General features: G+C 36.4%; 1 long non-coding RNA gene across 3 annotated transcripts in view; it reads right to left on the reverse strand.

Annotated features, from left to right (window-relative positions):
* LOC147584262 (uncharacterized) overlaps window positions 1-14,203 on the reverse strand; it is a 175,108-nt gene that overhangs the window by 111,456 nt on the left and 49,449 nt on the right. For all 3 annotated transcript variants that reach the window (XR_015247185.1, XR_015247146.1, XR_015247112.1), the window contains exon 4: window positions 13,095-13,174. This is a non-coding gene — a long non-coding RNA (uncharacterized LOC147584262). The remainder of the gene's footprint in view (window positions 1-13,094; window positions 13,175-14,203) is intronic.

Below are 14,203 nucleotides of genomic sequence, written 5' to 3' on the forward strand. Positions count from 1 at the left end.
TCATTTTAGACCTGAGGACACCTTCAGATTGAAAGTGAGGGGATGGAGAACTATTTATCATGCTACTGGAAGTCAAAGAAAGCTGGAGTAGCCATACTCATATCAGACAAACTAGACTTTAAATTAAAGGCTGTAACAAGAGATGAAGAAGGACATTATATAATAGTGACAGGGTCTATCCATCAGGAAGAGCTAACAATTATAAATGTCTATGCACTGAATACGTGAGCCCCCAAATATATAAAACAATTACTCACAACATAAGCAACCTTATTGATAAGAATGTGGTAATTGCAGGGGACTTTAACACCCCACTCACAGCAATGGATAGATCATCTAGACACACGGTCAATAAAGAAGCAAGGGCCATGAATGATGCATTGGATCAGATGAACTTGACAGATATATTTAGAACTCTGCATCCCAAAGCAACAGAATATACTTTCTTCTCCAGTGCACATGGCACATTCTCCAAGATAGATCACATTCCGGGTCGCAAAACAGCCCTTCATAAGTATACAAGAATTGAGATCATACCATGCATACTTTCAGACCACAATGCTATGAAGCTTGAAATCAACCACAGGAAAAAGTCTTGAAAACCTCCAAAAGCATGGAGGTTAAAGAACACCCTACTAAAGAATGAATGGGTCAACCAGGCAATTAGAGAAGAAATTTAAAAATATATGGAAACAAACGAAAATGAAAATACAACAATCCAAACGCTTTGGGACGCAGCGAAGGCAGTCCTGAGAGGAAAATACATTGCAATCCAGGCCTATCTCAAGAAACATGAAAAATCCCAAATACAAAATCTAATAGCACACCTAAAGGAAATAGAAGCAGAACAGCAAAGACACCCCAACCCAGCAGAAGAAGAGAAATAATAAAGATCAGAGCAGAGATAAACAATATAGAATCTAAAAAAACTGTAGAGCAGATCAATGAAACCAAGAGTTGGTTTTTTGAAAAAATAAACAAAATTGATAAACCTCTAGACATGCTTCTCAAAAAAAAAAAAAAGGATATGACCCAAATAGATAAAATCATGAATGAAAATGGAATTATTACAACCAATCCCTCAGAAATACAAGCAATTATCAGAGAACACTGTGAAAAATTATATGCTATCAAACTGGACAACCTGGAAGAAATGGACAAATTCCTAAGCACCCACACACTTCCAAAACTCAAACAGGAGGAAATAGAAAATTTGAACAGACCCATAACCAGCGAAGAAATTGAATCAGTCATCAAAAATCTCCCAACAAATGAGTCCAGGACCAGATGGCTTCCCTGGGGAATTCTACCAGACAGTTAAAGCAGAGATAATACCTATCCTTCTCAAGCTGTTCCAAAAAATCGAAAGGGAAGGAAAACTCCCAGACTCATTCTATGAAGCCAGCATGACTTTGATTCCCAAACCAGAGAGAGACCCAGCAAAATAAAAAGAACTACAGGCCAATATCCCTGATGAATATGGATGCAAAAATTCTCAATAAGATACTAGCAAATCGAATTCAACAGCATGGAAAAAGAATTATTCACCATGATCAAGTGGGATTGATTCCTGGGATGCAGGGCTGATTCAACATTCACAAATCAATCAATGTGATACATCACATTAACAAAAGAAAAGATAACCATATGATCTTGTACCAACTGATGCAGAAAAGGCAATTGACAAAATTCAGGATCCTTTCTTAATAAAAACCCTTGAGAAAGTTGGGGTAGAAGGAACATACTTAAACATCATAAAAGCCGTTTATGAAAAGCCCACAGCTAATATCCTCCTCAATGGGAAAAAACTGAGAGCTTTTTCCCTGATTTCAGGAACACGACAGGGATGTCCACTCTCACCACTGTTGTTTAACAGAGTGTTGGAAATTCTAGCATCAGCAATTAGACAACAAAAGGAAACCAAAGGCATCAAAATTGGCAAAGATGAAGTCAAGCTTTCACTTTTTGCAGATGACATGATATTATACATGGAAAATCCGATAGACTCCACCAAAAGTCTGCTAGAACTGATACATAAATTCAGCAAAGTCTCGGGATACAAAATCAATGTACAGAAATCAGTTGCATTCTTATACACTAATAATGAAGCAACAGAAAGACAAATAAAGAAACTGATACCATTCACAATTGCACCGAGAAGCATAAAATACCTAGGAATAAATCTAACCAAAGATGTAAAGGATCTGTATGCTGAAAACTATAGAAAACTTATGAAGGAAATTGAAGAAGATACAAAGAAATGGAAAAAATTCCGTGCTAATGGGTAGGAAGAATATTGTTAAAATGTCAATACGACCCAAAGCTATCTACACATTCAATGCAATCCCAATCAAAACTGCACCAGCATTCTTCTCGAAACTAGAACAAGCAATGCTAAAATTCATATGGAACCACAAAAGACCCCGAATAGCCAAAGTAATTTTGAAGAAGACCAAAGCAGGAGGCATCACAATCCCAGACTTTAGCCTCTACTACAAAGCTGTCATCATCAAGACAGCATGGTATTGGCACAAAAACAGACACATAGACCAATAGATTAGAATAGAAACCCCAGACAACAAACGTATGGTCAACTAATCTTTTACAAAGCAGGAAAGAATATCCAATAAAAAAAGACAGTCTTTTTAACAAATGGTGCTGGAAGAACTGGACAGCAACATGCAGAAGATTGAAACTAGACCACTTTCTGACACCATTCACAAAAATAAATTCAAAATGGATAAAGGACCTGAATGTGAGACAGGAAACCATCAAAACCCTAGTGGAGAAAGCAGGAAAAGACCTCTCTGACCTCAGCCATAGCAATTTCTTACTTGACACATCCCCAAAGGCAAGGGGATTAAAAGCAAAAATGAACTACTGGGACCTTATGAAGATAAAAAGCTTCTGCACAGCAAAGGAAACAACCAACAAAACTAAAAGGCAACCAACGGAATGGGAAAAGATATTTGCAAATGACATATTGGACAAAGTGCTAGTATACAAAATCTATAAAGAGCTCACCAAACTCCACACCCGAAAAACAAATAACCTAGTGAAGAAATGGGCAGAAAACATGAATAGACACTTCTCTAAAGAAGACATCTGGATGGCCAACAGGCACATGAAAAGATGCTCAACATCGCTCCTCATCAGGGAAATACAAATCAAAACCACATTCAGATTTCACCTCACGCCAGTCAGAGTGGCCAAAATGAACAAATCAGGAGACTATAGATCCCGGAGGGGATGTGGAGAGACGGGAACCCTCTTGCACTGTTCGTGGGAATGCAAATTGGTGCAGCCACTCTGGAAAACAGTGTGGAGGTTCCTCAGAAAATTAAAAATAGACCTACCCTATGACCCAGCAATAGCACTGCTAGGAAGTTACCCAAGGAATACAGGAGTACTGATGCATAGGGGCACTTGTACCCCAATGTTTATAGCAGCACTCTCAACAATAGCCAAATTATGGAAAGAGCCTAAATGTCCATCAACTGATGAATGGATAAAGAAATTGTGGTTTATATACACAATGGAGTACCACGTGGCAATGAGAAAGAATGAAATATGGCCCTTTGTAACAACGTGGATGGAACTGGAGAGTGTGATGCTAAGTGAAATAAACTATACAGAGAAAGACAGATACCATATGTTTTCACTCTTATGTGGATCCTGAGAAACTTAACAGAAACCCATGGGGGAGGGGAAGGGAAAAAAAAGAAAAAAAAGAGGTTAGAGTGGGAGAGAGAGCCAAAGCATAAAAGACTCCTAAAAACTGAGAACAAACTGAAGGTTGATGGGGGGTGAGAGGGAGGGGAGGGGAGGTGATGGGCATTGAAGAGGGCATCTTTTGGGATGAGCACTGGGTGTTGTATGGAAACTAATTTGACAATAAATTTCATATAATAAAAAAAAATTAAATAAATAAATAAATAAATAAATACAAATTTGATTCTCTGAAAAAATCAATAAAATTGACAAATCTCTAAAAAGACAGACAAAGGAATAAAAGATAAGCCACATATTACCAATACCAGAAATTTTAAAAGGGATATCATTACAGACCCTGGATAGTACAGGAATACTGTGAATAAGTGGACACACATAATTCTAACAATTTACAAGCAATGGACCAACTGTTTGAAAAGTACAAAGCACCACAACTAACCCACTATAAATAGATAATTTGTATTGTCCAACAATTATTCGGTAAATGGTTATTTCATGATCTAAAGATTCATCACTTAAAAGCTAAAAAAAAAATAATAATAATAATTAAAGCTAAAAAAAAATCTCCAGTCCTGGGGTGCCTGGGTGGCTCAGTTGGTTAAGTGTCCGACTTCAGCTCAGGTCATGATCTCACAGTCCATGAGTTTGAGTCCCACGTCCGGCTGTGTGCTGAAAGCTCAGAGCCTGGAGACTGCTTTGGATTCTGTGTCTCCCTCTCTCTGCCCCTCCCCTGCTCATGCTCTGTCTCTCTGTGTCTCAAAAATGAATAAAAACATTAAAAAAAAATCGCCAGTCCTAGATGTTGTTACTAGAGAATTCTTCCAAATATTTATAGGAGAATTTAAAAACCAATTTTACACAATCTCCCAGAAAACAGAAGAGATGAGAACCCTCTCAAGTAAATTTATGAAGCTAATATTAACCAAATAACACACAATGTGAGTGTAGAAAAGAAAACTACAGGCTAGTATCACTCATGAAAATACATGTAAAAGTCCTTAAGAAAACATTAGCAATTAGAATTCTGCAATAAATATAATTATATACCATGAAAAAGTAGAGTTTATTCCAAGGATGTAAGGTTACTTCAATATTTGAAAATCAGTGCAATCTGCCATATTAATAGTCTAAAGAAAAAAAATTATATGATCATATCATTTGATGAGAAAAAACATTTGAGAAAATTCAACACTCATTCATGAAAGAAACTCTCAGAAACGTAGGAATAGAGAGGAACTTCTTAAACTTGATGAATTTAATATTACACTGAATGATGAAAGGCTAACTGCCTTCCCTCAAAGATTACGAATAAGGCAAAGGGGGCGCCTGGGTGGCTCAGTTGGTTGAGCATCCAACTTCGGCTCAGGTCATGATCTTATGGTTCGTGAGTTCGAGCACCGCATCAGGCCCTGCGCTGACAGCTCAGAGCCTGAAGCCTGCTTCAGATTCTGCGTCCCCCTCTATCTCTGCCTTCCTCTGCTCGCACTGTCTCTCTCAAAAATAAATAAACATTAAAAAAAATTTTTAAGATTAAAAAAAGGAATAAGGCAAAGAAATATGTACTTATTCAACATAATAGTGGAAGTTGTAACCATTAAAATAAAGCAAGAAAAGGAATTAAAAGGCATACTGATCACAAGGAAAGATTAATAAGACTATCTCAATTTGCAGATAACATAATTATCTACATAGAAAATTTCAAGAAATTCATAAGAAAAGCTTTAATCATCAAGACAGTATGGTACTGGCACAAGAACAGACACTCACATCAATGGAACAGAATAGAGAACCCAGAAATGGACCCACAAACCCATGGCCAACTAATCTTTGACAAAGCAGGAAAGAATATCCAATGGAATAAAGACAGTCTCTTCAGCAAGTGGTGCTGGGAAAACTGGACAGCAACATGCAGAAGAATGAACCTGGACCACTTTCTTACACCATCCACAAAAATAAACTCAAAATGGATGAAAGACCTCAATGTTAAACAGGAAGCCATCAAAATCCTTGAGGAGACAGCAGAAAAAACCTCTTTGACCTTGGCCGCAGCAACTTCTTACTCAACATGTCTCTGGAGGCAAGGGAAACAAAAGCAAAAATGAACTACTGGGACCTCATCAAAATAAAAAGCTTCTGCACAGTGAAGGAAACAATCAGCAAAACTGAAAGGCAACCGACAGAATGGGAGAAGATATTTGCAAATGACATACCAGATAAAGGGTTAGTATCTAAAATCTATAAAGAACTTATCATACTCAACACCTAAAAAACAAATAATCCAGTGAAGAAATGGGCTAAAGACATGAATAGACACTTCTCCAAGGAAAACATCCAGATGGCCAATCGATACATGAAAAAATGCTCCACATCACTCATCATCAGGGAAATACAAATCAAAACCACAATGAGATACCACCTTACACCTGTCAGAATGGCTAACATTAACAACGCAGGCAACAACAGATGTTGGCAAGGATGCGGAGAAAGAGGATCTCTTTTGCACTGTTGGTGGCAATGCAAGTTGGTGCAGCCACTCTGGAAAACAGTATGGAGGTTCCTCAAAAAACTAAAAATAGAACTACCCTACGACCCAGCAATTGCACTACTAGGCATTTATCCAAGGGATACAGGTGTGCTGTTTCGAAGAGACACACGCACCCCCATGTTGATAGCAGCACTATCAACAATAGCCAAAGTATGGAAAGAGCCCAAATGTCCATCGATGGATGAATGGATAAAGAAGACGTGGTATATATATATATATATATATATATATATATATATATATATATATACACACACACAATGGAGTATTACTCGGCAATCAAAAATAATGAAATCTTGCCATTTGCAACTGCGTGGATGGAACTGGAGGGTATTATGCTAAGTGAAATTAGTCAGAGAAAGACAAAAATCATATGACTTCACTCATATGAGGACTTTAGGAGACGAAACAGATGAACATAAGGGAAGGGAAACAAAAATAATATAAAAACAGGGAGGGGGACAAAACCCAAGAGACTCATAAATATGGAGAACAAACTGAGGGTTGCTGGAAGGGTTGTGGGAGGGGGGATGGGATAAATGGGTATGGGACATTAAAGGAATCTACTCCTGAAATCATTGTTTCACTATATGCTAATTTGTATGTAAATTTTAAAAAATAAAAAATAAAATTAAAAATGATAAAAAAAGAAAACTTCTAGAAATACTATGTGAATTCAGAAAGGTCACAGGATACAGAATTAACATTCAGAAAATCAAGTTCATTTATATGTACAAGTATGAACACCAAAATTATAAATATACAATACCAATTACAATCATTCAAAAAATGACATACTTATGTGTAAATTTAACACTATAGTACTGTATTGTATTTGTATTTGTATGATGAAAACGGCAAAATGTTGATTAAAGAAATCAAAGCAGATTTAGATACATGGAAAGACATAATGTGTTCATGGACTGGAAATTGCAACATAGTAAAGATGTTACTTCTTAAATTCATACACAGTTGATCCTTGAACAATGCAGGAATTAGGGATGCTGATTCCTTCCACATACAACTTTTAACTTCCCAAAGACTTAGCCACAAATAGCTTACCGTTGATAGGAAGCCTAACCCATAACAAAAAGAGACCATTAACAAATATTTCTATGCTATATGTATTATATACTATATCCTTAAAGTAAACTGGAGAAGAGAAAATGTTATTAAGAAAATCATACCACTGAAAACTATAGAAAGCTTATGAAGGTAATTGAAGAAGATTTAAAGAACTGGAAAGACATTCCCTGCTCATGGATTGGAAGAATAAATATTATCAAAATGTCAATACTACCCAAAGCTATCTACACATTCAATGCAATCCCAATCAAAATTGCACCAGCATTCTTCTCGAAACTAGAACAAGCAATCCTAAAATTCATATGGAACCACAAGGCCCCGAATAGCCAAAGTAATTTTGAAGAAGAAGACCAAAGCAGGAGGCATCACAATCCCAGACTTTAGCCTCTACTACAAAGCTGTCATCATCAAGACAGCATGGTATTGGCAGAAAAACAGACACATAGACCAATGGAATAGAATAGAAACCCCAGAACTAGACCCACAAATGTATGGCCAACTCATCTTTGACAAAGCAGGAAAGAACATCCAATGGAAAAAAGACAGTCTCTTTAACAAATGGTGCTGGGAGAACTGGACAGCAACATGCAGAAGGTTGAAACTAGACCACTTTCTCACACCATTCACAAAAATAAACTCAAAATGGATAAAGGACCTGAATGTGAGACAGGAAACCATCAAAACCTTAGAGGAGAAAGCAGGAAAAGACCTCTCTGACCTCAGCCGTAGCAATCTCTTACTCGACACATCCCCAAAGGCAAGGGAATTAAAAGCAAAAGTGAATTACTGGGACCTTATGAAGATAAAAAGCTTCTGCACTGCAAAGGAAACAACCAACAAAACTAAAAGGCAACCAACGGAATGGGAAAAGATATTTGCAAATGACATATCGGACAAAGGGCTAGTATCCAAAATCTATAAAGAGCTCACCAAACTCCACACCCAAAAAGCAAATAACCCAGTGAAGAAATGGGCAGAAAACATGAATAGACACTTCTCTAAAGAAGACATCCGGATGGCCAACAGGCACATGAAAAGATGTTCAGCGTCGCTCCTTATCAGGGAAATACAAATCAAAACCACACTCAGATATCACCTCACGCCAGTCAGAGTGGCCAAAATGAACAAATCAGGAGACTATAGATGCTGGAGAGGATGTGGAGAAACGGGAACCCTCTTGCACTGTTGGTGGGAATGCAAATTGGTGCAGCCTCTCTGGAAAGCAGTGTGGAGGTTCCTCAGAAAATTAAAAATAGACCTACCCTATGACCCAGCAATAGCACTGCTAGGAATTTATCCAAGGGACACAGGAGTACTGATGCATAGGGGCACTTGTACCCCAATGTTCATAGCAGAACTCTCAACAATAGCCAAATTATGGAAAGAGCCTAAATGTCCATCAACTGATGAATGGATAAAGAAATTGTGGTTTATATACACAATGGAGTACTACGTGGCAATGAGAAAAAATGAAATATGGCCTTTTGTAGCAATGTGGATGGAACTGGAGAGTGTGATGCTAAGTGAAATAAGCCATACAGAGAAAGACAGATACCATATGGTTTCACTCTTATGTGGATCCTGAGAAACTTAGCAGGAACCCATGGGGGAGGGGAAGGAAAAAAAAAAAAAAAAAGAGGTTAGAGGGGGAGAGAGCCAAAGCATAAGAGACTGTTGAGAACTGAGAACAAACTAAGGTTTGATGGGGGGTGGGAGGGAGGAGAGGGTGGGTGATGGGTACTGAGGAGGGCACCTTTTGGGATGAGCACTGGGTGTTGTATGGAAACCAATTTGACAATAAATTTCATATATATAAAAAAAAAAAGAAAATCATACCAAAAAAATACAGTTAGAGTACTATACTATCTTTATTAAAAAAAAATGTGTTTAAGTGCATATGAGCAGTTCAAACCCATGTTGTTCAAGGGTCAATGGTATAGGTTTAATCCAATTCCCAGACAGAATTTTTATAAATACAGGCAAGCTTATTCTTTATAAAATTTATGTGAAAAGACAAAGAAACTAGAATAGCTGAAAAACCAAAATTTTATTTTTTTTTAATTTTTTTTCAACGTTTTTATTTTATTTTTGGGACAGAGAGAGACAGAGCATGAACGGGGGAGGGGCAGAGAGAGAGGGAGACACAGAATCGGAAACAGGCTCCAGGCTCCGAGCCATCAGCCCAGAGCCTGACGCGGGGCTCGAACTCACGGACCGCGAGATCATGACCTGGCTGAAGTCGGACGCTTAACCGACTGCGCCACCCAGGCGCCCCGAAAAACCAAAATTTTAAAACAATAATAATGGAGGAGAAATCAATCTACCCAATTTCAAGATTCATTGTGCAGCTACAATGAAAGTGTGTGGTCTTTGTGGAGTGACAGACACACAGATTAACAGAAAAGAATAGAAAACCTAGAAACAGACTCACACAAATATGTCCAGCTGACTTTTGACAAAGGTGAAAAGCAATTTAATGAAAAAAGGAAAGTCTTTTCAATCAATGGTGCTGGAGCTGTTAGACATCTATAGGAAAGTAAATAAATAAGAACTTTGACCTAAACCTCACATTTTATACCAAAATTAACCCAAAATGGATGATGGATTTAAATGTAAAATCTTGTTACCTTTTCTTTAAAAAAAAAAAAAAAGTGTATTTATTTATTTTGAGAGCTAGAGCATGAGCACCAGTGGGGGAGGAGCAGAGAGAGGAGGAGAGAGAGAATCCCCAGCAGGCTCAGTGCAGTCAGCACAGAGCCCATTGCAGGGCTCAAACTCACAAACCATAAGATCGTGACCTGAGCTGGAATCAAGAGTTGTACTCTTAACTGACTGAGCCACCCAGGCACCCCTGTTACCTTTCCATTGTTAGTAAAAAACAGGAGAAAATATTTGGGATTGAGGTCTAAGTAAAGAGTTCTTAGGCTTGACACCAAAAGTACAATCCATAAGAGGGAAAACTGATAAATTGGGCCTCACAAAAATGAAAACTTTTGCTCTGCAAAAGACCACATGGGATAAAAAGACAAGCTACATACTGTAAGAAAATATTTGCAAATTATATATTTGGCAAAGGACTGGTAACTAGGGTATATAAAGAACTCTTAAAACTAAACAGTGAAAAAACAAGCCATCCAATTAGAAAATGGGTAAAAGACATGAAGATGTTTATCCTTGTCACAGCAGTTGTTTGCAGAAGACTTGAATTTAAAGACTATAAAAATTATATGCAGATATGAACTTCACATGCTGGACAAGAAACCAAAAAAATAAACAGGCTGTACTTTGGAATTCCTAGTAATGATGTTATTTGGGACTAAATAATTCAGACTGTTTAGATGCTGAACTAATCAATTGTAGCACAATTTCTGTGGGTAGACTAGGGTCTTCCCCATATGGCATTCCCAGTGTCAGTCCCAGGAGGGGTCTGAACTAGAAATGTGGGGACTCTTGAGAATGGCACTTCTACTGGAGAGATGAAAACCTCTCTTCTCCCTTGAAGCTTCTTGGGAGAATTTCAATATTCCCAGACTGAGCTAGCAAGTGAGAAATCATCCCTTTAGTCACCCTGAGACATGGCTGGTCCTAGAAGCTCTGCCATAGATATAAATTATACTTCCCAACATCACTCTGGTCCACTCCCATGTTGGGTGAAGTTTGTGGAAACTTGCAGCCTGGTCTCTGCTGTGTAGAATTAGAAGAACTGGTTTTTGCTTTGGACTGAGTAGCTAAGGGTACAGAAAGGACCCCTGCCTTCCAACACCAGATCGGAAAGATGGTTAAACATCTTTGTACATCAATTTCATAAAAGTCACTGACAACAGAGGCAACATGTGGTGGCTTTGCAGAAAGCCCAAATGAAAGAACACACAAGACATGCTCCATCCTGCATATCCTCAAAACGGCACCTTTGGAACACAGGAAAAGTTGGTGGAACATTTGAGAGTGGTACCAATTTTGAGGCAATCAGGCTGGTCTGTGAGACTAGAGCTCACATCACTTGGGTTATTTAGGGGAAATAAGATAATATTTTGTAGTCATTGGTTGTTGAGGCTGGTACATTTGCGTTTCACTAAGTTAAGAGAAAAGCTCACTCTCCCCTTTTCAATAACACAATGTCTTTTCATTAGAAGCCTGAAATAGCTGGGTTTTTCTCTGCTCTTCCATTCCTTTGAAACCCTACTCATAATTAGCTTCCCACAACTCCTAGGTTTCTTCCACCATTACTCATCATCCTGGTCTATTTGTGTTACAGATTATGATTTTCAACCTCCATTGGCTTCACCAAGGTTAGTACCATTTTGTTATTTTAAGTCCATATTGCTAATCTTTGGGGAACATACCTACTTCTCCCTTATTACTATATTTAGAACTTTCAAGTAAGTCTGATAATCAAGAACAGACGTTCTTAATCTGAGGTCTTGTGGCTATGGAGATGCATGGATAAAATTCAAGCTATCTGTGATTTTGGAGCAGAAAAAAGATCTCATCTTTGTTTTCATTAGCTTCTATTAACTTCTATTCATTAACTTCTATTGAGCATTTCCTATTATTAATGCAAGCAACAAATTACAATGAAATAAATGGAACATAAAAGCTACTTTTATACTGCATTCTAATTGTTTCAAGTATCTCAAAAGTCACTTCGTGTTCTTCACTAGTTAAAATTATGGTTGTTATTAGATGTGTCAATAGATCCTATTATTTAATATGTTATATCATACATAATATCAAATATATATTATAAATTGAAGAAATATTTTGATAACTATTTCAATCAACATAATTGGTTTCTTCTGTAACCCTATAGTTTTATCCAAAAAAACAAAAAACACCCTTATTCTGGGAAAGGATCCATAAGTTTAACTGTCCAAGGGAATAACAATAGCACAAGAATGATTTAATAGTTTTGGAATAGCCAAATGTTTCTACAACACAGTGTCAAAAAACTGAAACCAACCTAAATGCTCAATAACAGAAGATGGGTGAAATAAATTATGATACATACCTAGAGCAGAATAAGATGCAGTTACTCAACGTAATATTATAGAACACTGCTTAATGGCATACATGGGTAGGTAACACAACATGTTATATAAAAGAAAAAGTTGTACATGTAATTATCTTTTTGTAAATCAAACACATATATAGTGTATTCTACTTATACTACACATATATAGAAAATGGGTGTCAAGACACACAAAAAAAATGCAAAGGGTTATTTACAGATGGTGGGCATTATCGGTAATCTTTCTATTCTTCTCATTTGTGAAAATTTTCTATCAACTTATAATTATTTTTTGCAAGAAAAATACATAAAAATTATCTTTCAAAGAAATGAAGTCCTGAGAAACAATCCAAATGAAATGTTAATTTCTACCTTTGATCGGCTGTACATTCATTCATTCAGCAAATAAACTTCAGCTCAGTGGTTAATGTTACAGAATGAATTAATGTTATCTACAGGATCCATTATCATAATGAAAAAAAATGTACTGATTTTCATACAAATCATTTAGCAGCTGAACCAGTAAAAATTTTAATTAATTTAATTAAATTTAATAAATTTATAAATAATATTAATTTATAATATAATATAATAATAATATATAATATAAATTTAAATTAATTTAATGATTTATTAATTTTCTAGGCTGTGGGACCTAAAGTCCAGTCTGTCTTTAGCACAAGTATCAGATATTCATTTCTTTCAAAATTGTGTCCTACCTACCAATAAATAATTTTGTCTTCAGAAAATCCTTTCTGTTTTGTTTTGTTTTTGTTGATTTGAGATTTTGTTTTTCAAGTTTCCTATAACAAATAAAAATAAATTTAGATTCTCATCATACAAATCCTATTAAAAAATAAGCATATTTTATAACAACATATGTTTCTGAATTCACAAGGCCCACAACAAAAACTTCTAATGTTTTCATAATTGTGCCATACTTTAAAATTTTGAGTAAGTCTGAATCTTACTGTCACTGGAAAAGATATTCAGTTATTTTATTTTTATATCTGGGTGTTAGGAATTCAAAAATGCTACTGAAATAAATATGCCTATCATATTCCTTATATATTAACATTTTGCTAACATGTTATATGATAACATTAGCTGGGAAAAATATACCAAGTTTTAAAAATGCTCCTAACTACAGGTCTAACATGTTATATGATAACATTAGCTGGGAAAAATATACCAAGTTTTAAAAATGCTCCTAACTACAGGTTTAAACCTTTACTAAAGGTTTAAAATACAACTCTTCTAAAATTAGACATTGATCTAACATGAAAGATGTGAATATAAAGTAATTGGCCTGCTTTATTGTTTTTGTTCATAAAAGCACCAGAATTTACATAAGAAATGATGTCATCCCCTCTGAGTAGTCACCTTGGGAGACCACACGCTAACTTCCTTGACATTTGCCTTTGCACACAACAATTTTAGCATCTTTCTTTTGGACTTATCTTTAGTCTGTTCCTTTTTTATTTTAAAGAAATGTCTTCAAAGGCAGCCAAATTTTGTCTTTTAAAGTTGGATGTGATCTTCATCGATAGCTAAAAGTAATCTAGGAGATGGGGCCCTGGATGTACCAGCTAGAATGAAGTAGATATGAAAGAAGGATTGAGGAAACACAGTGTGACACTTTATGTTAGGGGTGATATTCCAAGTATCCAACAAAAGGTATTTCAGGACACAGGTCAATCAAAACAGATGTTACTGGAGCAAGGTCCTGGAGTACCCTAACCAAGATCCAGATAGTAACTTTTTAGTAGCTGGGTTGTGCATTTCTCTAAAGAGTCCTGGAAGACAAAATGTAGCAGTGGGGATAAGTGGGC

Source organism: Puma concolor, chromosome A1 (genome assembly GCF_028749965.1).
Source record: "Puma concolor isolate L17-30 chromosome A1, mPumCon1.1.hap2, whole genome shotgun sequence".
Lineage (NCBI taxonomy): Eukaryota > Metazoa > Chordata > Mammalia > Carnivora > Felidae > Puma > Puma concolor.